The following is a 24,004-nucleotide window of genomic DNA, read 5'->3' as shown; positions in this document are numbered from 1 at the left end:
CTTACGCTCGGAGCGGTATATAGAGCGGGTACTGTCCAACACGCACTTTCTGCAGAAACTTTAATCTACGCCCCTTCACTAAAACACCAAAGAGCGTGGCATTCGCGCTTCGTCGAAAAATTTTCCAGCACACATTTCGGGGGTGGGATGAGACCTCAACGCTACGAAAGTATCCACCAGAATATTGTAGTCCCCGAGTCAAGAGCCTGCCGTGGTGAAGGGTTGTCGCACTCTTCTCCATTTCCGCCCCTCCTTTCCATTTCCGCACATGCAATTGCTCGGTGCACCGGCAATATCCTCCCCCGCTAACCTCCCTGATAGAACTGAAAGACCTTCCCGGATGGTGGATAGAGGGGTGGGGGGGAAGAGCACTTGATTCCGGGAGACCAATTTCCAAGGCTTATAAATTAATTTTGGCGACGCGGGGGAAGGATGAGGGGAAATGAGATGAATGACCCCGCTGAGCCCCTCACTCAAAACATTTTGGCGACGCGGACAACTTAATTTAAGATGAGAGCGTATAAGCATCAAACCAAACTACGGGTTGATTAACAGGGGTCATTGGTCATCAGTCCATTGCTGGTATAAGTAGAATACAGTAGTAGTCTGTGATGACTGCAGTGTAAGTCAGGTATTGATCTACTCGCATTAATAAACTAGTATTTTAATATCCTCTGGTCCCAGGCAAGCCACTATTACGGTGCATACCTAATTAATTTTGATCCAAATATTTTTACCCCTACCGCTGTTGGACAACGTTATTCTGATCCCCTATCGTTCGTGGAAAAAATGACATCTTAAATCTATCTGTTCTACACTTAACCTCTCTAATGTTATTGACACGATCTCGACTATCTTAGTACGATGGGACTAAAAACACTTTCTCATCGTCATTGCTAAAGGGACATACTTCAAGTTTATGCAAGAGATTTAATCTGTAATTTAAACTTCGCGCCGTGAGTGATTCCCAGCCTAGCTGCTCTAATATTTTGGATACGCTGCTTAGTTTATCCGAACGTTTTACAAATATAACTCCTCTACGCTGCACGCGATCCAATTCGGCAATCAATCTAACTTCGTGAGGACCCCATATACCAGCAGCATATTCTAAATGAGGCCGAACCAGCGAATAACAACTTTATTTTTGATATTTCAATCATATTTACCCAATAATCTTCTAATATATCCTATTTTTTTGTTAGCTTGCCCACACCATCTCCGTATATTTTTCCCCTAGGAGAGGTCGTCAGTGAGGGTAACGCCTAATTATTTAAATATAAATAAGTACACGGATTAACAAAATCAAAATTGAACTGGTGGAAACACAACAAAGGCGAAATGAAGGAGACAACTCAAATTGCAACAGGAACAGCAGGTGGTTGGACACCCTCCAATCAGAGTAATCAATCCGAAGATTGGTTCTGATACGCGAACGCAGAGCGCACACTACCACTCCTTAAACTATTCCTGTACCTCTGAAATGGATCAAAGCTGGAATCACAGTTCTCCTCCACCGTGTCTTCGAGGAAAATATCTCCGATATGCGCGAAATTTATTAATTTCAGAAAAACTGCTCGCATTGACATGACCACACCGTTTGCCGAGAACTTGTAATAAATGAACTACGAGACGACGGCGAGAGCCGTTAATATCGATGGATTGTGAACACCGGCACGATCGTAATTTAAATGAAGTAGGGACCAAATACGCTAAGCGTTTGGGTGACCTATCCAAGGAGTGACGACAGGGAAAGGAGAACCTGGACAGGCGGCGTAAAGAGGTGGGGATGGATGTTTGAGTGATGGAAAAGACGAGGACGTCGGGGTTTGTGTGCGCCGGTAATTGCTGAAAGTATGTCTCTCCCGTGCACATCGTCGACCCTCCCGTCAACACAAATCAAATCACAATCACCAACAGACGCGGCAGTCGGGAGAGAGAGATTTAAAAAACTGAAAAATGTGGGAGGAAGCGCGCAGATTTGTGAAATACGCCAATATCCATCCACCCCACTCCACGTGCTCCAATAGGGACTTACAAATTTTCATTTCGCTTCGACGTGGAAAGGGACGGCACGCACTTCCAGGAAGTGAATAAATAAGAAAGAGATTTGACTTGACGATGGGGGGTAGATGGGGGGGGAAGTAAAAGGAAGAAGGGGGGAAAGGGAAGTCGAGAGAGAGAGAGCACACGGCGAGTGAGAGAGACGCTCTCAACGACTTCATTAGGGTAAAATTAAGACCATTGAGCCCCACACCCCCCTCCCGTACCACTTGGGGCTCTTAATTCCCCCACCCCACCCCGCGGCAGGGAGGCGTGGGGAATCTTGGCGGTGCCCGGAGGCGATGAGGGAGGCGGAGCGGAAGGGGACGGGGTAAGAGAGGGGAGACGAAGTGGGGGGGTTTTTTTGGAAGGGAAGATGAGAGAGAGATAGAGAGAGAGAGAAAGAGACAGACATACATACAAACGGCTTCATTTTGGGGAGAAATTGAAACAGTTTGGACCCTTCCCGTCATTTAATCCACGTTTCGCGCGCAGTGTACAAATTAAAATACGGAAGGGCCGTCAGAGCACACGAATCCGGTTGAATTTGAATACGCACGAGCAGCCCCACAACAGCGCGATAGAAATTATTCCCCCCGAGAAAATTCAGTCCAGAGTGTATGAATTCGAATTAAGCAGAACAATATTCTAGGCACACACCCACGTCTGATATGGCTTGAGGTCACGGGCAGGTAATTTAGGATTGGGAAGAAGAATACGAAGCTTGCATCAGCAGATGTTACACATTTATCGTCGCTATCACCTTCAGGCGCGCTTTTATTAATCCTGTCGTAATATTTCAAACCGAATTAAAACTCAAAATGCATGGGCGCAATGGATTTCTGTGCAATATATACGAGTACGTACGTGCAATTCCAACAAGGAAAATCAGCTTCGTGAATTAAGGAAGCAGTATTGTGAAAGCAATAAAAGTAATTTTAAGAATAGGCAATTAATTCACAAACACATACTCATATATATAAGTGTGTGTTTGTGAATTACTGTGTCATTACTTCCATTTCTTCCGATGACGACGGAGCTGAATTCCGTCGAAATGATCAATAAATAATGTGTGAGTGATCTTTTTATGTGTTCTTGTATTGTTTGTTACTGTCCAAGTTTGTTATTCAACACTTCCGCGTTACTTCGACGAAATTATATATATATATATATATATATATATATATATATATATATATATGTATATACACACGTATATTTATATATATATACACACACACATATATATATATATGTATATACACACGTATATTTATATATATATACACACACATATATATATATATATATATATATATATATATATATATATATATATATATATAATTAATACCAAGCATGCCATGACACACAGTGAAGTGTGAAATAAGGCATTGAAAAAACGGCCACTGCACGCTTTGCATCCATTTGCTTTTCGTCATTCCGCTCACTCGTTTGCTCCAAAATAATGTTATGGTGAAGATTAATCTTCCTCACCTCACGACCCATTACAGGAAAAATGGACGAGGTTCAACCGCGTGAACTGTAGCACAATGTGCCCGACGACGATTGATAACTAGTGGTAACGTATGAACGGTATATCGTCATGACGTCTAGTAACTTTAAAAACCCGAAGAAATTCACGAAGAGTACTTAACATAGAAAGAAGGTCCTGAATGTTAGTTGGTTAAAGCACTCTGCCGCAAACCGGGTTCGTATCCCGGTCCAGACAAATGACTTTTCACTGTGGTGACTGCATTTTGACAAAGTTTACTCTTCACGCTCAAAATTTACCAACCATCTTTTTGTTACAATGGTGCGTGCATTCAGGGAAATTAAAGATAGTTCAAAGTAAATAAACCTGGGAGGTTGTAGTCTACATTTTGTGAAGTTTCCCCAATATTCAAGAAAAAAATAGTTACACTGAATACGGATTTAAATTACGACGAGCTAGGATTCATCATTGTACCTGAATATCGCATTAAATCCAGACTAAGAAGTTACTAAGTAACATACTCGTACGTAGAAATATGTCTTCATTACAAACTAAGTGAGTCATGTTTTTCGCCTCGGAGAGAGTGATCCCGCACCTCAAATTACTAATAAAGTGTTTTTGAAAAGTAGTGATCCTAGCTTCGTCAATACGCTTTTCGTCGCTGTTAGCCTAGCGTGTATGCGAAGACTTCCATAATTAGATATTTTAGTTCAATAAAAAAATGCTAACAGAGAATCATATCGCTTTTAATTGCATCAAAATATGGTGCAGAAACTGAGAAATTCCTTTACTGGTATCAAAATAAGATGCAAAAACCAAGTCAAACCAGATCACGGCACAAAATGAGATCATCCGGCATGAATGAAGTGAAAAACCATAATGGGAAGGATACAGAAACGTTGAGTCACATTAATGAGCAAATCGGGAGTCGAGTTAAAAATGACTCACACAACCTCGGGAAGGAGCAAAAAAGAGTGTGAGCAGAGAAGCGGAGGAGGAACGTGATGTGCAGGAGGAAAGCAGAGGAGTGCGTAAGAGTGGGCAGTGGGGACCAATAGGATTGAAACAGGAAACTTCGATGCCAGATTGATTTTCCAGGGTCGAAATCCGTACCGAATTCCTACCCACGGGCCCCTGCGATATAATGACGTATCGACTGCGAAGTCGTACGACTGCTGCCTAAGCATCGCGTCGCGGCGAAAATACGGTATTCGACGTACAACATTTTAAATTTCGATTTTTGACATTTAAATAACAACGACTCTGACGATGTACCTGTATACAAGTAAGTCGGAGAATATGCATTACAAATAATTGTAATGTCAAAACCATGCATCAATGTAGTGCACAACGAGTGGATGGAGGAAAGGGCGAACATTTATGTCGCATTTTCACCAAATCCCACAGCCCTAATGTGAAGACGGTGATGCGAAGAGGCGATGCGACGTGATAGCGACAGGCTACAACGAAATAAGAAGTCGCTTAATTCCATAATGCACGAAGCTGATACGACAAAACTCTCGCGGCATCATCTTACTCATTTTGAATTCGCACTATTCGATACCACAACATTAGAGAACAATTTACGACATACCAATCAACGATTACTCTTATGTCTCGTGGCCTACGTACTACCACCTGCCGCACGCCCTCGTGGCTGCTCACAGGATTAAATGTGCATAGCTGTATTCATATCGCACCGCAGCGTTCATTCCCCTGGACCTCAGTCCACCTACACTACCCCTTCACATAGCCGTAAAAAAATCTGTACAACCCTTATTTATAACCATGGAGTAAATGCATTATTTTAAATTAGTATCCTACAAGCCACCGCTAGGGTGTGTGGCAGGGGGTGAATACATACCAGACTAATTTTTACCCAAATATGACCTTTCCCGTGGTCATATTCTGATCACTCATTGTTCGTGGAAAAAATTGAAATATTAAAACTACATGTTCCACACTTTATCTCTCTAATTTTATTGACATGATATCTCTTATACCGGTGTATGATGGGGTGATAGTACATTTTTAACATCACTGCTAAAGAGACTTCCTTCAAATTCATACAAGAGATTTAATCGGTATTTTAACCTTCGCTCCGGGATCGATTCCCAGCCTAGCTGATCTAATATTTTGGAAACTTGCGCATTATCATGATTAAACTACAGGACGAAATAAATACCTGAAATTTCCTGAAGATCACATTTTAATCTTTCCAATGATTTGGTATAATTTCATATATTATTGCAGAAGAAAGAGGAAAAAAGGAAAATTTCGGAGCATTGGGAATAATTTACGCTATAATTGCGATTCGGATCCTAGGATTCACTGTATGAGACCATTACATACTCACCATACGAATAGATGGATAGACACGAGCATATGTCACCTCAGAACAAAGTTATTGCAATGCCAAGAGGAATTAAAATTTTCAGATGATTAACACATTTACATGGCAACCAATTTAATTATAGGCCATCTTGATATTGCAATACATGATAGTTACTATTTAGAAGTTCATTTTCACAACTTTCTCTCCATAGGAGCTATATCTGCCATTATAGGGGGTCTAGTACACTGACTCCCACTACTTACTAGTAGGAGTATCTATGGATCTATGGATAACCTAATGCTAAAGGCACAAATTGTCACACTATTCGTAGGAGAAAATTAAAAACCTATCACCTTCGAAGTTAAGAAATAGCATTGTATGAATAATTCTCGCAGAATAAAACATTCTCATGCTACAACCGAAACTGGAATTCCATAAAATGGAATACGAAAAGCATAGAAGCTACGGTGAAGATCGAATGGTGAGTACAAATGAAAAAGGAGGAAATGTACAGAAGACAGATAGAGGGAAAGGCAATATTAAGAGCTGTATGGAAAAAAAAACTTGTAAAGCAGGACAACTTTGAGATGGGAAAATGGAGGGCAGGTTCCAACGAGGGAAAACAAATACGGAGACCAAATAATGAGAGTGTTAGGGAGAGGAGTTATCAGTGCTTAAAGAGAATTAATATTGGATAAGGAGGAATGGAGAGCCGGAGTCAAGCAATTTTCCAGGGTAAAGACTAATTAATTTATCCCTCCTATCCGCTATTTGTACGACCCCTACTCGTCCCCAACGAATCTTAACTGCAAAGATAAATTTCCAAGTAAGGGAAAGGCCAAGCCTGCCAAGTCGAAGCACCTCCAGACTTGACAATGGAAGCGTCGACACTGACAGACACAATTGATGGCGCACGGAAGTGTTGGGACGGAAAGGATAGCACACTCAATTATAGCAAAAGGATAATCCAATACATCAAGCATAAGACAGGATACACTTTTGGACGATTTGACACTGTGTTTTGCAAAATGGTTCTCCGAGTGCGACCGCTGGGCCGTAAGCGGTCCGCAACGCAAGCCTCGAGGTATACCGTCGTAAAGTTAGAGCACAATCAGATACGCTACGAGTACGCCTGTACAGCAATAATTTTCCAAATTTGACCGTCGACATAAAAATGTATCGAGGTGGCGACATACAGCGACATAGATAATTTTCCAATGTCGAGTAATATCGAAAATATCAAATAAATCAAACTAAATCGGCCACATTATCATGTCGAGTATACTACCTTGATCAAAAAGTTCCCGGAATAACCACCGTGTGGCGCTCCCATCGTTCCGATTTGAGTTCTGTTTTTTTTTTGTTAAATTGGTACATCTGTTGTTGATATTCCCTTTAAATCTTAGTGTCATAACTTGACATTTGCAAAAGTTACGTAGCCAAGAGTACATCTATCTCTGTGTGTGTTGGCGATTTTTTACAATTTCAGAAATGGATTTAAATTTGCAACAACGAACTTGTATTAAATTTTGCGTAAAAAACGGATTTAGTGGCGCACGGACGTTGGAAATGTTGGAAAAGTGTTTCGGCAACGATTCTCTAAAAAAAACGATCGTTTACCAGTGGCACGAGCGGTTCAGAAGTGGTCGTGAGTCAATCGAAGATGATGAACGCAGTGGCAGACCATCGACATCGAAAGTCGGTGAAAAAATTGATAAAGTAAAAGAAATGTTGGTCAATAACCGCAAATTAACCATCAGAGAAATAGCGGAGGACTTGAACATTGCCTACGGATCCGCCCAAGACATTGTGGTTAATGATTTGGGTTTCCGTCGTGTAGCAGCAAAGTTGGTGCCAAAAGACCTCAATTTCATGCAAAAAAGAGACCGTGTTGACGTCGAAAAAGACATGATTTGCGAGGCTGAATCCGATCCCACATTCATCAAAAGGATCATTACTGGAGACGAGACGTGGGTTTATGAGTACGACACGCAATCCAGACATCAGGCAAGTGAATGGCGTTCACCAAATGAGCCGAGACCAAAAAAACCACGTCGTTTTCAGTCAAAAAAGAAGGCAATGCTGACGGTTTTCATGGATTACAACGGTGTAGTGCATCATGAATTTTTGCCAGAAGGCCAGACAGTAAACAAAGAGTATTATTTGGGCGTTATGAGACGTTTGCGTGAAGCAATTCGCCGAAAGAGACCAGAAATGTGGGCAGAAAACTCGTGGATTTTGCACCATGATAACGCACCGTCGCACAGTGCTATCATTATTCGTAATTTTTTGACGAAAAATGCAACAAATACCATCCAACAGCCACCGAATTCACCTGATTTGGCTCCCTGTGACTTCTTTCTGTTCAATCGAGTTAAAAAACCATTACGGGGAACGCGTTTTAGCAGCCGAGAGGAAGTAATGGAAAAATCGCAGGAAGCACTGATGGACATACCGAAAACCGAATATAAAAAATGTTTCGAGGATTGGATCAAGCGCTGGCATAAGTGTGTTGCAGTCGATGGGGATTACTTTGAAGGGGACAATATAGATTTAGATGAATAAACTTGTATTTTTAATTTTCTGAATAAATTCCGGGAAATTTTTGATCAAGGTAGTATGTCCAAGTTTTCTATATCGCCCATTTCGTCATATCGCCCACATAGGCATCCTCATATCGGCGATAAAAAGTGGTCCTTGACATATCGGTTCCATTAAATTACACACATCAACTAGGCTGATATATAAAAAAAAATATCGGATTGGTGTCGATGTATCTTCACATCGCACAGCTAGTAGGGAGTCGAGCGGTTTAGGTGTCAACTGCGTCGCCAGGGTGCTATTTTTTATAACCACACGACACTTTGGATCACACGGAAGAGAGACTCTCTCGATAAAACGCTTAAGAGCCAACAAGGAGGTTAAACAAAAAGTGTCATGATCCACGTCAATGGTTAGTGAGTCTGGCATTATGCCAAAACCAAGTCGACAAATGCCCCAAATCCATCCACTTGCGTCTACAAAATGGATGTGAGAAGTGAAACAAGGGCTTTCAAATAATGACTTTTTTTTTACGGAGACCGCTGTCAACCAAAGCTGTTGGCTTTACACATCTCTAAATTTGAGTGCTTATGCAATACTTTTGCCAAATATTTCACTCTCTATTTAAGAACCCCGCTGCGTATTTTTAGAAGGTTCGCGGCAAATTTCAGGGGCATGGATAAAGTGGAGGTAACGTAATTTCTCAAAGTAAAAACCTATTTCTAATGTCTTACTCAGCAGTCAAATCCTTCTTCATCCAGTCCCAACGTTCAAACAATCCAAGACAGAACGTAAATCAAAGAGGACAATTCACTCTCAACTAACTGAACCAGTCAAGGGATGAAACGTCATCGCCAGGCAGACTGAACGTTACCTACTACGACGTTCACTAAGCCAATGATGTTATTAGTCAACTTCAATGTTAGCCGAAAACATTGTATTACCGAAGGACACCCGACACACTAATGATAATAGCATCATGCTAGAACAACTGTGACAATACAAGAACACTAATCGTTTAACAAAAATTGGAGAATTTTGAATAGAACAAGATTAATGAATTCACAGCTCACCAAAGAGATGCAAAACTCTCACCTTAGTTTGCGAATATTTACAAGCTCAAATATGGGACCCCCTTCGTTATATATCGCCTGCGACGATCTTATCTACGTCTACATGATACCCTGCTGGCCACCAGCAGGGTGTTCATTCACACCATGGGATGCACAGCAGGCGAAGGGATGTAGCCACCTACCATACATGAAAGACTTTTGGTCACATAGCACTTTTGCCATATTAGGTAATGAAGAAAATTTATGCCCAAATCGTGGAGAAAAAACCATCACTAGTAGAAGAGAAGTCATTCAAACAAAGATAAAAAACTTTGCGACCCCTGAATAAGTCTTCCTAATACACTAAACATGGATAAACCAATATCAACTGCGTAAGGATCATATGGTCACTAACTCTCCGTGGTGAATTAATTCCGAAGAATATTAATATCAGCATTACAGAACCTCGAAACCAGGAAATTAATTGCATCTGATTTTCAATTTTTTTGCCGGTTTCATGAATATATCGACTTTCTTAGCGCCCTCCTATGCCTTGAAACTTACGAAATGCTATGCTATCTTTTTTGTACGTAAAATATTTCACCTGCGACCACACGACATCAAATCAAGGTACGAAAGCCGAAATACTGAACGGCTGGGTGGAGTAAAGGCGACGGACCACTTTCGCCCCGGAAGAGAATCAAGTTTGTCAGCACGTAATCATGGCGTTGACAAAGAGTTGTCGGGGACGCCGTCGGTGCGACAGAAAACCCCAAATAGGGTTTTCCTCACGGAAGATAAAGATTTTCCGTGGGAAAAAACCAGGTAGCGTCGAAAATGCAGCCCGAAATGTTTGCCGATAACTCACGTCAAAAACCTTTCATGAGTTCCCGCCACGATTCCTCTGCGCTGGGAAAAATATGAAGAGGGTTGATGACTTCAGCATATTTCACTGTCGACCCTTTCCACGTGGGGAAAACTTGACGCAACACTCTGGGGCGAGCGAAATGAACCCCACCCACCTTCTCCAACTATTTATTTCAGTTCATTTTCCGTCCCACCGCAAGGCGAGGACGACTTTCCACTTCAAAATTTTGGACGCCGCTCCCAAAGGTGCAAGTAGGTATTTTTTATCAAGGTGAAAAAATCAAGTTAATTATTTCAAGCAATGAATCGTCGAGTATTCCAAGAAAATTTGTTTTGCTACACCATAAAAAAATTGACATAAAAATTTAAATTTAATTTAAGGAAGGACAAGTTGAGGAAAGAGAACAAGAAAGGTATTAGACCAACTGAAAGGAAGGGAGGGGCACAAAAGAGGGAAAGAGACGGTTCCAGAAAGTGGACTGTGATGGAAGCCAGGGAGATCTGCCGGAAGACAGGGGCACTTCCTCATGATTAATTTTAAATCATTAAAAACGACTTTGAATGTGAATTATGAGCCAGTCAAAAAATTACGAAATGGGCTTAAAATAAATTTTCATGGACCCTCATTCAAATTGATCGCGAAAGAGTCTCGTTGCGTAAAATGGAAGTCACCCTCCCATGGAACGATAGATCCGGGAAGATGGATTTACACTACCTGTCCTCTGGAATAGCTGTAATAAATCATTACATTTCCCATAATTCCCCATATTTACATATAATAACATGCGTATTCTAACATTACACACATTGCGCCAACAAGGCACTTGGAAGGGAGCAAATGAATATTACGATAAGAATAGCTTTACACCGTTTACTTTGTACCAGGTATGTTTCTGGAATGATTTGTGGAATTTTAATGCGTGGGGATTGACATAAAGTGGGGGTATTCAACAAGCATTAGAGACTAAAAAGACCAGAGACATGTTAGCTTTCATATGCACGCAAAAAAGTAGTCCTTTGTTCCTACTAACACAGCGTACCTCGTTAACACCTTGTATTCACTTATCAAACACCTATGAGAATCCTCAATGGTTTCATTCCCCCATTGGTTTCAAATCGTTCTCGCACAAATAAAGAAATTGTTGATGAAGGCATGAATGATTAGGAGCAAAGGAAATGATTCATTTTCCGTCACACGAAATCCCCAGGGATTTAACCACAATTTGAATGCGGTGCTTCTAATATTCCCGAGCGACCATGGCGGCATTGTTGGTCGACAACACAGTCGACGCTTTCCAATGGCGACTTTTCCTCTCTCTCATTCTCTCCTCCACACACACACACAATAAACGCATCGAATTTTTGGTTTACCAAGAATTGTCCAGGAAAAAAATACCCTTACAATGCTTGCTCTCCCCAAAAAAAAATGACATAAAAACATCCCGTGGCATTCACCGACGCGCCGGGCCCGAAAGCCCTTTCGCGAACGAAACTCGGGGGATCTTAAAAATCTACGTCGCTGAAACGATCCTCGTCGCGACTTGCATTCATACGTGCCCTCCCCCAAGTACCCTTTTTTTTATTCCTTCCCGCAGACGACATCTGACGAAGAGAGTCGAGCATGACGTTTGCGGGAGCGGGAGGACTCGTCACACCACCGCCTCACGGATCCCGCATCGTTCGTCCTCCTTATGGAGAGCAGGGAGGGGGGCTATGATGATAACTACAAAGGGGGAGTGGAAGGGCGAATCGGGAGAAAGAGAGAGAGCGGAAGAGGGAGGGTTTGAGTGGGCAGGGAGAGACGGCCGCGCACGATACACCACCCGCGCACCGCTTTCGCTCGCAGGCGGATATTAGGAAGACGGGGGCGGGCGGAGAGGCATTGAACGGCGAGGGGAGGGAAACAACAAGCGGGGGGACGACGCGGGGTGGGACGCGGGTAATAGGATGCCGTCAGCGGGGGGGGGGAGTGCATATGGCGCAAGGGTGAGAGCGGAGGAACTCTCGCAGACGAAAAAAAAAATAGAAGAGCGCGGCGAGATGCACGAAACACGCACACGCAGTGCTCCTGCGTCCGACTGCCATTTCCACGGGAAGGCTTGAAGGGCCCTGAGGCTATTTCTCGAGGGGTGGTGGAGGGCGATGAAAAAGGGAAATGGAATTGGGGAGGGGATGGGATTACGGGGTAAAGAGAGGAGATATATGGGGGAGCGGAAGAACTACGTACACACTGACGGAGGGCTGAATTCATTACAATGGATTTCCAAAAACTACGCCAACCGCGTGACGCGTTAGGTAAATATTATTTACAAAGAGACCAACTCTTTAGAAGACTTAAGCCCACTATTGCGATAAACCTCAAGAAAAATTGACGGAGGGAGGGCAGTGACACAGATTTTGCGACCGCATCGATAATGTAATAGCATCCAATAATAAGTTAAACAGTTTCTTTAGTAAACAGTAAACTTTTAATTGGAGTCAACGCAACGATTTTCCATTGACGATCGCAGCCGAAAATTGACCAAACATCGTGTTTCGCTTTGTTTTTTGGTCCCTTGCGTAGTTTCCTCTCGGTGATAGCTTGGAACTTGGTGAGCTACCCAATGCGGTCTAACCAACTTCCGGATTGATTAATTTGTTTTTTTTTAGAAAAATATAAGGGAAAATTCCATTATTTTCTTGTCAATACGAGGAAGTTTCACCACATAAGATAGTAACGAAACATATATATCTTTCGAATGAGAGCCTCTCGATGTGCGAACATTGTAGGAAGGAGAGCATTAGAAAAATATCACTAGCCAGAATTTAAAAACGATTTCAAATGGATAATTTAATAGACTTATAAAAGAAATTGCGTGGCTAGAGCACAGCAGTTAGCACACCACAGAAGATAAACAAATTGAGGAACCGAAGCAAAGAATTTTTTTTCACGGTGAATTGACGGTACAAAAAATACTGTAATTACAACGGTACAAAAAATAATGTAACCCAATATTACATAAGGAGTAAAAGTGGCATCCTTCTAAACAATCCTATCCAAATCTATCCAAGCCATTTCATCGATTCTCCGGCCATTAGAGCCTATTTTGCAACATTTTTCTGCAGATAGTATTTGATTTTCTTTGTCACTAACCATGCTTACAATACATTACAGCCTCCAACATTAATAGTATGATGCACCTCTTACAATACTATTTTGTTAACAGACGGAGGCGTGACCATTTCTTTCACACGCCCGTGGCAGTTTGCTGGGCCAATAATAAATACTCTCTTTCATGAATTCTGAATTAACGAATATCTTTGACCTCACCATACCTTCCAGTCAAAAATACATCATGCCCATATAAAACTATCAGTGAGAAAAGACAACGAGTGCAGAGATTTGGACCCCAATACACTAATTATAAGATTAATAGTACTAGAATTACTAGAGTGAAATTATATTATGGACGCCAAGGAAAGATGGGTTCTGGTCTCCAAAATTCGGAGTACTCCCAAATGCCTTCATAAGCGTCCATTATTTTTCAGACTGTCAACGATTAATCATAGCTAATTTAATCCACCTTTCCAGCTTTTCCTCACTCGAATTAGCCATCTAATTAAGAGATATGCACACATATGGGAGATGGGAAGAGTGCGTAATGCATGACGTAGGGAGGATGGGGAGTCGCGAGTGATGGATGGGAGAGGCGGAAGGGGGTGGATGAGACTGCCGGAATGGTGACGGATTCAAGTGTCCCTGGTAGTCCACACCCCGCGGCCCCACTCTTCGAGCGGGGGAAAGACGCCCACAGAACTCCATCTAGATATTCGTCACACCCTTCGCGTCAGCAATAATCCTACCATCAGTCATTTCGGAGGTTTCCCGTCGATGAACAGGTTATCCGTACACGAAATTCTCCGCCAATGCGTAAGCCACGGAGGCGGATGGTGGTATACCTACTCGTGTCGGGAACAGCTGTTCATTCGGGTCAAGAATGGAAGTGAGTTATCTCCACCTCCGACGACCTGTTCGCTATTGTCGCGTAGGCTGCATACGAATTAGGATGAGAACACATTTTCTAGACGAACATGGAAAGATATTAAAATCATCCGGCTCCTTTCGTGGTTTGAAGAGGAGGGGACCGTAAGAGCTTACAGAAATCGCGTGCCTTGTTTTTTTACCGGCGGTTCAATTAGAATTCTCCTTCACTTATCCCACGAAAGTAACCGGACCACAGCAAACGTACATTTATTTTATGTAGCATGACCGAAAGATACGAAAAGATGGATCCCCACAATTTTTTCCCTAACAGGATTGCCAACCCCATCATGAAAGAATTTTCATATTTTCCTAACATATATTTATATATTTACGTATATAATATAGAGAGTAAGAAAAGTCTTATACTACCTTGATCAAAAATTTCCCGGAATTTATTCAGAAAATTAAAAATACAAGTTTATTCATCTAAATCTATATTGTCCCCTTCAAAGTAATCCCCATCGACTGCAACACACTTATGCCAGCGCTTGATCCAATCCTCGAAACATTTTTTATATTCGGTTTTCGGTATGTCCATCAGTGCTTCCTGCGATTTTTCCATTACTTCCTCTCGGCTGCTAAAACGCGTTCCCCGTAATGGTTTTTTAACTCGATTGAACAGAAAGAAGTCACAGGGAGCCAAATCAGGTGAATTCGGTGGCTGTTGGATGGTATTTGTTGCATTTTTCGTCAAAAAATTACGAATAATGATAGCACTGTGCGACGGTGCGTTATCATGGTGCAAAATCCACGAGTTTTCTGCCCACATTTCTGGTCTCTTTCGGCGAATTGCTTCACGCAAACGTCTCATAACGCCCAAATAATACTCTTTGTTTACTGTCTGGCCTTCTGGCAAAAATTCATGATGCACTACACCGTTGTAATCCATGAAAACCGTCAGCATTGCCTTCTTTTTTGACTGAAAACGACGTGGTTTTTTTGATCTCGGCTCATTTGGTGAACGCCATTCACTTGCCTGATGTTTGGATTGCGTGTCGTACTCATAAACCCACGTCTCGTCTCCAGTAATGATCCTTTTGATGAATGTGGGATCGGATTCAGCCTCGCAAATCATGTCTTTTGCGACGTCAACACGGTCTCTTTTTTGCATGAAATTGAGGTCTTTTGGCTCTGCTACACGACGGAAACCCAAATCATTAACCACAATGTCTTGGGCGGATCCATAGGCAATGTTCAAGTCCTCCGCTATTTCTCTGATGGTTAATTTGCGGTTATTGACCAACATTTCTTTTACTTTATCAATTTTTTCACCGACTTTCGATGTCGATGGTCTGCCACTGCGTTCATCATCTTCGATTGACTCACGACCACTTCTGAACCGCTCGTGCCACTGGTAAACGACCGTTTTTTTTAGAGAATCGTTGCCGAAACACTTTTCCAACATTTCCAACGTCCGTGCGCCACTAAATCCGTTTTTTACGCAAAATTTAATACAAGTTCGTTGTTGCAAATTTAAATCCATTTCTGAAATTGTAAAAAATCGCCAACACACACAGAGATAGATGTACTCTTGGCTACGTAACTTTGGCAAATGTCAAGTTATGACACTAAGATTTAAAGGGAATATCAACAACAGATGTACCAATTTAACAAAAAAAACAGAACTCAAATCGGAACGATGGGAGCGCCACACGGTGGTTATTCCGGGAACTTTTTGATTAAGGTAGTATTCTAAACCCTTCTAACCACCTACTAGGCGCTTTGCAAGAAAACCATGATTAGAATAACGTTTACCACTTGGTCTGCGTCAGCTAGCTGAAATGTTCAGTGAGACTTCCAAGGCTTTCGGATAAATCATAAGGAGATAAAAAATTCGCGGACAAAAATGCCGCAAATCTGTTGGCATGCCAATACACATTAATATAGGAATCCTACGACCTTCAAACTAGAGCTAAACACGCTCTCGACTCGTATTCGCTGATCCGCACCCCTTAGAATCCTGTTACGAAGCCAACGCGAGTACAACACGCGGCAGGCACTCACTCCTAACGGTTCAGGATTACAAACTGTTCCCGCTGAAACGAAATAAAGCAACTGCTTCCGAAACGGGTTGGCAATTCCGAAGAAAACTTGCGTCGGATCCGATCCTGTGCGTCAGGCTCCCGGCGAGTTGGAAGAGGCATGAGTTTGTAAAACCTTCGCCTTGCCACTTGGCTCATTCCTTTTAATTTCCCATGAGCACGTAACGTGCGTCGTCGGTCTGGCGGGCCCGGGAAAGGAGCCCGGGTAAGAAGACCGAGGGGGGGATTGCGGGAAGGGGGGGGAGGGCGGTGGGGGAGAGAAGTCGCCGAAACCGCGGAGAATGGGAGCGACGTCTTCGGGGCACGACGCAGCCACGGCTGCAGCAGTCATGGGATTTAAGACTTTCCCACCGAGCCTGCCTCGATTCCCCGAGAAGGGAATTCAATGTTTCCGAATGGAAATTTCAGTGACGGTGGCACCAAACAGTAAATGCAGTACTTCTAATTATGGTGGAGAAAGTAAGACCACAACTGTGTACCGCAAACAAAATAAGTCATACCGTAGAAGTTGTTTCACATAAAGTCGTGCATCTGCCCATGCAGTATCCGCGGTTTCGGTTACCCGCAGTCTAGCGCAGCGAAATCCAACGGCCCGAACGTACCCAATCCATACCTGCGAAAGAGAGAGAAAGAAAGTAAACTGTTAATGTGAAGCACAGAGAATATTAACTTAGTACTAAATATTAAGGATGCATTAATGTAAGTACATTGACAATTTAGTTACCCGTGTTAAAGTTAATACATGGCACAACGCTAGAGAACCTGGAAGCCAAGCTTTGACAGACGAATTTCGGCTGATAGCTAAATGTTTTCCCGTTTAAATTGTACTATTTTCTTATTTTATTTACGAAGAGCGCAGTAACAAGTCGAAATCGTGTACATTAATAATTTAAGAGGAATCAAGGATATTAAAATTCAGGATTAGCGTGGAAAATTTTCGTAAAAATAACAACATTTTATTATCACTTTTTTATAATTTTACTGCTTCTAATTATAATAAATTTATCAACAATATCCAACTGGACTAAAAACTGTTGCAAATTAACTCTTCCTTAGTTATTGTCCTTTAACACACCTTTCGCATCGCCATTCAAAGCAGTAATCCTACGATTAGGTTTCTGTTTGTCTATTAATTTAACAAAAGCAAAACTCCACAATTCTTTAGTCAATTCTAACAAACCTTCCAAGTTTTTCCGAAGACAATACCGCGCCCATTAAAAAAACATTAATTCTAACCATTTCATTGAAAATTCAATTAAAATTTCCAATAATCGATATACGGTGTGCATAAAGAGCGTTAAGACGCCCGATAACTGAGGGTTCATGTTACCGTGATACCTTTTGGAACATATTACTCAGGGATACTGGTGCACTTCTGTTCCTATTTATTATTATAATTAACTTAACGAACACATGGGTACAAGCGTAATACGCCCGTTATAATGAATGCTGATGATGACAAAGTAACCATTAGATCGCAAGCATCCATGCCCGATGGGGAAAAAATATCTAAGCGAGAATCGAACTCACGCCCTACTGATTAACAGGACAGGACTGTTCAATGGCTGACTTCAAGACCGGACAGTGCTAACCAACAAAATTATGATGCAGAATATAATAAAGAATACCGCTCATTTTTAGATTTGAACCTTTCTAGACTCTTCGAGCTTTAGAATCATTTTATGACGTATTTTTTTTTAGAATTCAACTTCTAAAGTGTATAATTGTGTCTAAATAAATTTCCTTCTTTCCGCCATCTACCGCGAATGATAAACATACATTATTGCCACAGGTCTGAATTCGTAGCAACTTTCAGCATCCATATTACAACCCCTTTACGCCTTCACTTAACAAATTAAGACCACTTTAATGCGTAGAACTTTCCTTACTTTCACCGAGTTTCTGCACTTTTCTGGCAGGTGGTGGCCCTGGATAAATCACATCCGTCGACCCGGTGCCACATTCACAGCCATACAAAGGAAGTTTCCCAAACGAAAGCGCGAACCGTGAAGCAGGTCTCATGTTTTAGGCGAATCAAATTCTCCACGACAAAAGTTCGCCTTGCGCACAATTACCCCATTGTGCCGTTCTCGGCCTCAGGCGCTCCCGCGAGACTTTCAATGGCAAACATCGCATCGGACGGAATGAATTTCGAAGGATGCTCGCGTCCCTTGGAAAAAGAAACACCAAAGCCACTGACGGAAATCATGAGGGGGGAAAAAAACTGTTTCCACGTTGGACCGTACTCATGTCAGATTCAGATAATGCCTCCTTGCAATTTCATTCGAATGCGCGATTTTCCGGTGCAATACCGAAAAACGACATCCCACTGCGAGATGAAAAAACGGAAGTTATAACAACAGGAGAACGATTACCTTACGTATGCGAATAATACGCAGCAGCAGTACACGGCACCCAGTAGTAAGAAGAAAATATTAATAACGTATTTAATGGTAATTTTATTCGGAGTGAAATCGCGGATTATTTTGGAATAGCATGGCGCTCCCAATATAATTTTCAAGAAGCATCTTTTCCAGCAATCTGTAGTCATTCATCATCCAGTCATTCGCGAAAACCTTGGGCTGACGAGCAACGAGGTATCATGGTTTTGAAATGCAGAAACGCAGGCAAACAGAAGAACAACGTGAGAGCATATAAGTGAAAATAAATGCACAACCATAAAAACCTAAAGTTTCTACGCGCAGCATTTTCTCGTAGGATAAAATTATCACATTACATGACTATCTCATATGAAAAATTATAAAATTAATAACACATATTATATGAGTATTCCTTATTCACGGGTGTGGAACCAAATTCCACGTTATCTATTTTAAACTGTTAAGGCCCCCAGGACTCGTCAGAAACGAGATTCGGCATACTCACTGAATAGATGAAGTACGAGATCACGATATTGAATACCCACGGTTGGACTCGGATGTTTTATCGTAACCTGAAGGCAATGCATTTCCAAGACCGATAGGTACCGAACTAGAGTCCTGCTGCCTTCAGAACAGCGTCCGTGCTGTCGCCCTTTCCACCACGCCACAACCCCAACCTTCCCCAGTTCTCTTTTGATACCTCAACCACGAATCCATTTTACCCTTGGAGCACATGCGCTTTGAGCAAGATGCACGGCCTCTCGGAAGCGGAAATTAAACGGATTGTCCACCAGAAAAAAAGTTATACTGCCTTCACATTTGCATTCACGTGTATCTTGCAAGCCAATCACCAGCGTACGCCCCGACGCGCCAGTTCCATTAAAGCGGGAGTGAATTAGAGCAGGGGGTGGGGATGGGGATTAGGGTAGGTAATGCATCCGGAGTGGGGAGGGCGATGTGGATACCGGACCCCCTCGGACAAACTTATATGATATTAACCCATGCGTCCGTTGGGTGCAAGGGTATTGTACGAAAACAAGACAGAGGGCGGACCGACTTCGACCGCAAATTCCTCTGCCACACTCAGGAATCGAACCTGAATCTCCCGACGCCACACACGGCTCCGAAACCGCTAAGGCCCGTTCCATGCTCCGCATTGATTCACGATGGCGAAGTACGACACTCTAAAGAGTGGATCATTTGATATAAAAATGACTATTTGAGGTTTCTGCACGGCTAAAGTAGCTCCTCATCGTAAAAGGAATACAGTGAAGACTCTTTTTGAAGTACTGAGTATGATTTTATTACTTTAAAATCGTCACGGTATATAACGGCAATAAATGGCTTCAACATCTGATTGGAGAATGGTAGGAAGTTTAACTCCGCATAACTTGTACCTATAGGTTATCGGCTCCGGGGAAAGTGAAAAAGCCAAAATTTCGGCCAGCGGCATGCAAGGGTAAAGAGAATATGAATGCACATTAAATCGCTACAGCATTTACGAGGTCATTACACAAAACACGTACGTACTTCGTAATAGGTCATATCCCCGCTATGAATAGTCTGCACCGAAGCAATCGAGTCTGGGCTGCGGTATTTCCTTCAATTAGACTTGCGCATCCCCACTCAAGAAGAAATCTTTTCAGGTCATTTACATTCAATTCCTCCAAGATCACCTTCGACTTAATTAGAGCACCCACCCTCGAAACATGGGAATCGATTTTCTTCGGGAGTGGGCAAGAAGAGGGCGCTCGAGAATGGTAAAGATTTCAACGTGGAACGGGGACGTTAAATTAAAGGGTGATGAGATGCGAAGGAGAATTATGAGTCACAAATAGCTGGTCAAAACAGTGGCTCAAATCGCTTTAGCAAATTCCGGGTTTATATACATTTTTCGAAGATGTTAAAAGTTTTTCCAAGCCATATCCATTATCTCACCAAAATACTTCCTTACATATAAATGTATACAATATTCCGAGACGGAGGGTGTTAGGGCCACAGGGATGCATATACACAATAAACAATACATATATTTACTCATACACACAAGCACTCGTACACACACCCATGTACTATGCAATAATTGGCTAGTTAGACAAAATCATTAAACGTTTGTCTAGGAGTAAGCATACTCAGGTGCTTGCGTTACCATTTCCTTACGGTTGCGTATCGTGCGAGGGAAGAAAGATTACTTGAACCTGTCCGCGGCAGTGTCTCTAATTTTAGCTTGGTAGTCGATTCTAACGATATAATTTGGGGCTATAATTATTTCCTCAGTGTCGCAAGAATACTCAGGTGGTGTCTTCTACCTTTCTAAAAGTCTTACGTCTCGCCTGCCCTCTTAGTCAATCAAGGGACTCCCAAATTAATTCTTCTAACCCATCGCGTTTACTCTCTTTGCCTAACAATTATCAACAAATCCAGCGAGTTTACTCCGAACCTTTTTCTAATTCCTTAACTAATATATTCACCCAATACGGTTTTCAAAAACTTTTACAAACATTACAACGGCGATTAGGAATATGGGAACAAAACGCACGATGTATTCGCCGATTCGTATTTAAATACAAAAAACAGAGCATTAAAAATGTAGCTCAAGGTATTTTCTACACAAAATCCCACAGGATATTTTATAATACTTCAAAATATTTAACATAGCAGCCAAAAGATTTTCTTTCAGCATAAAACGATATTAGTATCATTAACTAACAAGACATTATAATAGACATAAACATGGTTGAACAATGGCATGGATTACCGAAGAGATTCATTAATTCAACCTTTCAATTACGCGACGTAAGAGACCCGAGTAGCTTTTACACAAACAGCATAGAGAATAATTTGACTAGGAGGCAATCATCTTCGTGCTCGACTTTAACTTCCCCTAAAATACGTGACCGCCACCAACAGTTCGTCTCGCACGAACCGAGTGGATACCAATTAAAGATAAAATACATCAAGTGCGAGCAAAGGTCCCAAGTCTACATTACTTGGGCCGTACATGCTGACTTATTTCACGGTGCCCACTTAACAATCTGGTAGCACGTGTCGCTCTGGACATTGCCCGCCCGTCTTGTGGACCACACCCCCTTGCGTCGGCCTCCACGGGCCATGTAGATGAGCGTCCCTTGCATCCACATCACCCAGACGCAAAAATCCTGCCTACGCTACGGGTCACGTGAGTTCACTCCCGTCGCTCCCCTTCCCCTCCCACCGCGGAGCATGGGACGGCGGAGCGGGAGGGAGGGGGAAGAGGGAGGAGAGGGGCGGGGGCGTGCGCTATTAACAAATGCGCCAGCAGCGGGATCGCAGACGATGCGGCAGACAAGAAAATGGGCGCCTGCGCCTTCTTAGGCCCCACTCCACTACTCCTCCTACGCCCCCTCCTCCGCTCCCTCCCCCTCTGGTACACACCCATCCCCCCCACACACACACACCGGGCCCACATTCAAAGATGTAACACACAATTCTCCGGGCCTATCCCCGCACTCCCTCCCTACCTGTCTCCGGGCCGGTTCGAACTTAGTCCGAGTCACCGAGAAGCACCTTGCATACACATATGCAAATATATATATATATTATATATATATTAAATATATATATTTGTTGAAGTAACGCGGAAGTGTTGAATAAAAAACTTGGACAGCAACTAACAATATAAGAACACATAAAAAGAACACTCACACGATATTTCTTAATAATTCGATGGAATTTAGCTGTCTTCTTCACAAAAAACAGCAGTACTCACTAAGAAATAGTATTCAGTGCTCAGAGTACTACTGTTTTTTCTGAAGAAGACGGAGGTAAATTCCGTAGAAATTATTAAGAAATATCGTTTGAGTGTTCTTTTGATGTGTTCTTATATTATATCGTACACCCAATACTAAGCCCGACGGCGTGTGAAATTCACACATCAGGGTAGGGGGGCCAGTTCCTTTCCCTGTGCCGGTTATGGTTTATGGTTTCCCAGGAAGATCTGGTACCCGAAAAATCACATAGCTTGGGTGGAGCTGCAGGTTCCCAGAGACTTGCCCGGGAATCGAACGCGGGACCCTCCGGTCAGTAGCCCAACGCTCTACCTCCTGTGCTACCGCAACCCTATATACCCGGATAAATAAATAAATATATATATATATATATTTAAACTGCGTGCGGGGTCAGCTCTCTTTTTAATCAGTCACGGCTCGTTTTCCCCTAAAGCCGTTCTCCGGCGACGGAACTCCGCTGGAAAGGATCGGGAAATCCATCACGTACCAACAGGAGTGGTGGGAAAGAAAGAGAGGGTGAATACCGCATTCACCCAAAAAAAAAACTAGGCAGCCGCCGTTTCTTCCTAGTGAAAGAACATTGTATTGGAGCGCTTGGCTGCTGAACGGATGACCCTAGATCGATCCCCTCGCTTCTTGGCACCCGCAGCTTCACCCAACCTGTTCGATGATATGTCGGGGACCCGGATCTTCCCGGGAAAGAGAAGTCATCTCACAAAAGAGATCTGAACCCATTACCCTGATGTGTGAATTTCGCACGCCACGTAGGCCTCCGTATTAGACTACTTCGGGGTGTCGCTTTCACCTATGTAACTTCGGGGTGATTACTGATATTTTTTCATCATCAATATCATAAAGTGCAGGTAAAGAGTGTTCGCGAATTTGCAATCGTTTACGGAACAACGACGGGAGAAATGAAACAAGCAACCTTGCGGATGGTCACTTTCACCACAACAGTAAAGATTCACAAAATTCTGAAATGGGAACATATTTTTTAGTCGTCACAAACTGCATTTGGGTTTCCTCGCGGCCAGCCCAGTATACTCTCGGTACGTCTCTTCGAGGGAAAAGCATTCGACGCCTACAAAATATTTTGCGAACAACAGCTTGAGCTGAGAAAGCATTCTAGATGAAGCATCAAACGCTGTGTTCAAAGAAAAACTCTGTCACAAACAAGGAAATATTTCATGGAAAATTTCGGTCCATTATTTTGAATCGACATAGGCCATTAAAGCAGCAGATCAGGGTAGAGTAGAGGAGCCTTCGAAACGCGGCAAGGGAGGCAACTGCTACAGATCAATTGGATCGATACAAAGTTAGAAACAATAAGAATTCACGGAAGAGCAAAAGAGGTAACGTGGATCACGATAAGGGAAAGGAACGGATATATTGGACATCACTTGAGAAATGAGAAATAACATACGGACAGAGAAAACGGGAAAATAGGAAGTCCATCGAGG

General features: G+C 42.5%; 1 protein-coding gene across 3 annotated transcripts in view; it reads right to left on the bottom strand.

Moving 5' to 3' along the window:
- Positions 1-24,004, bottom strand: part of LOC139690790 (serine/threonine-protein kinase DCLK1-like) — a 238,121-nt gene that overhangs the window by 133,062 nt on the left and 81,055 nt on the right. Inside the window, exon 2 of one of the 3 annotated variants that reach the window (XM_071588354.1) lies at positions 16,897-17,009. The exons of the other annotated variants lie outside the window; for them this stretch is intronic. The gene's annotated coding sequence lies outside the window, so the exon portion shown is untranslated. The remainder of the gene's footprint in view (positions 1-16,896; positions 17,010-24,004) is intronic. 3 annotated transcript variants of the gene reach the window in all.

The sequence above is a fragment of the Hetaerina americana genome, unplaced genomic scaffold (assembly GCF_022747635.1).
Source record: "Hetaerina americana unplaced genomic scaffold, ioHetAmer1.1.p SCAF_3, whole genome shotgun sequence".
NCBI lineage: Eukaryota > Metazoa > Arthropoda > Insecta > Odonata > Calopterygidae > Hetaerina > Hetaerina americana.
The sequence above is the reverse complement of the archived record's forward strand: the minus strand, read 5'-3'. Positions and strand labels throughout refer to the sequence as shown.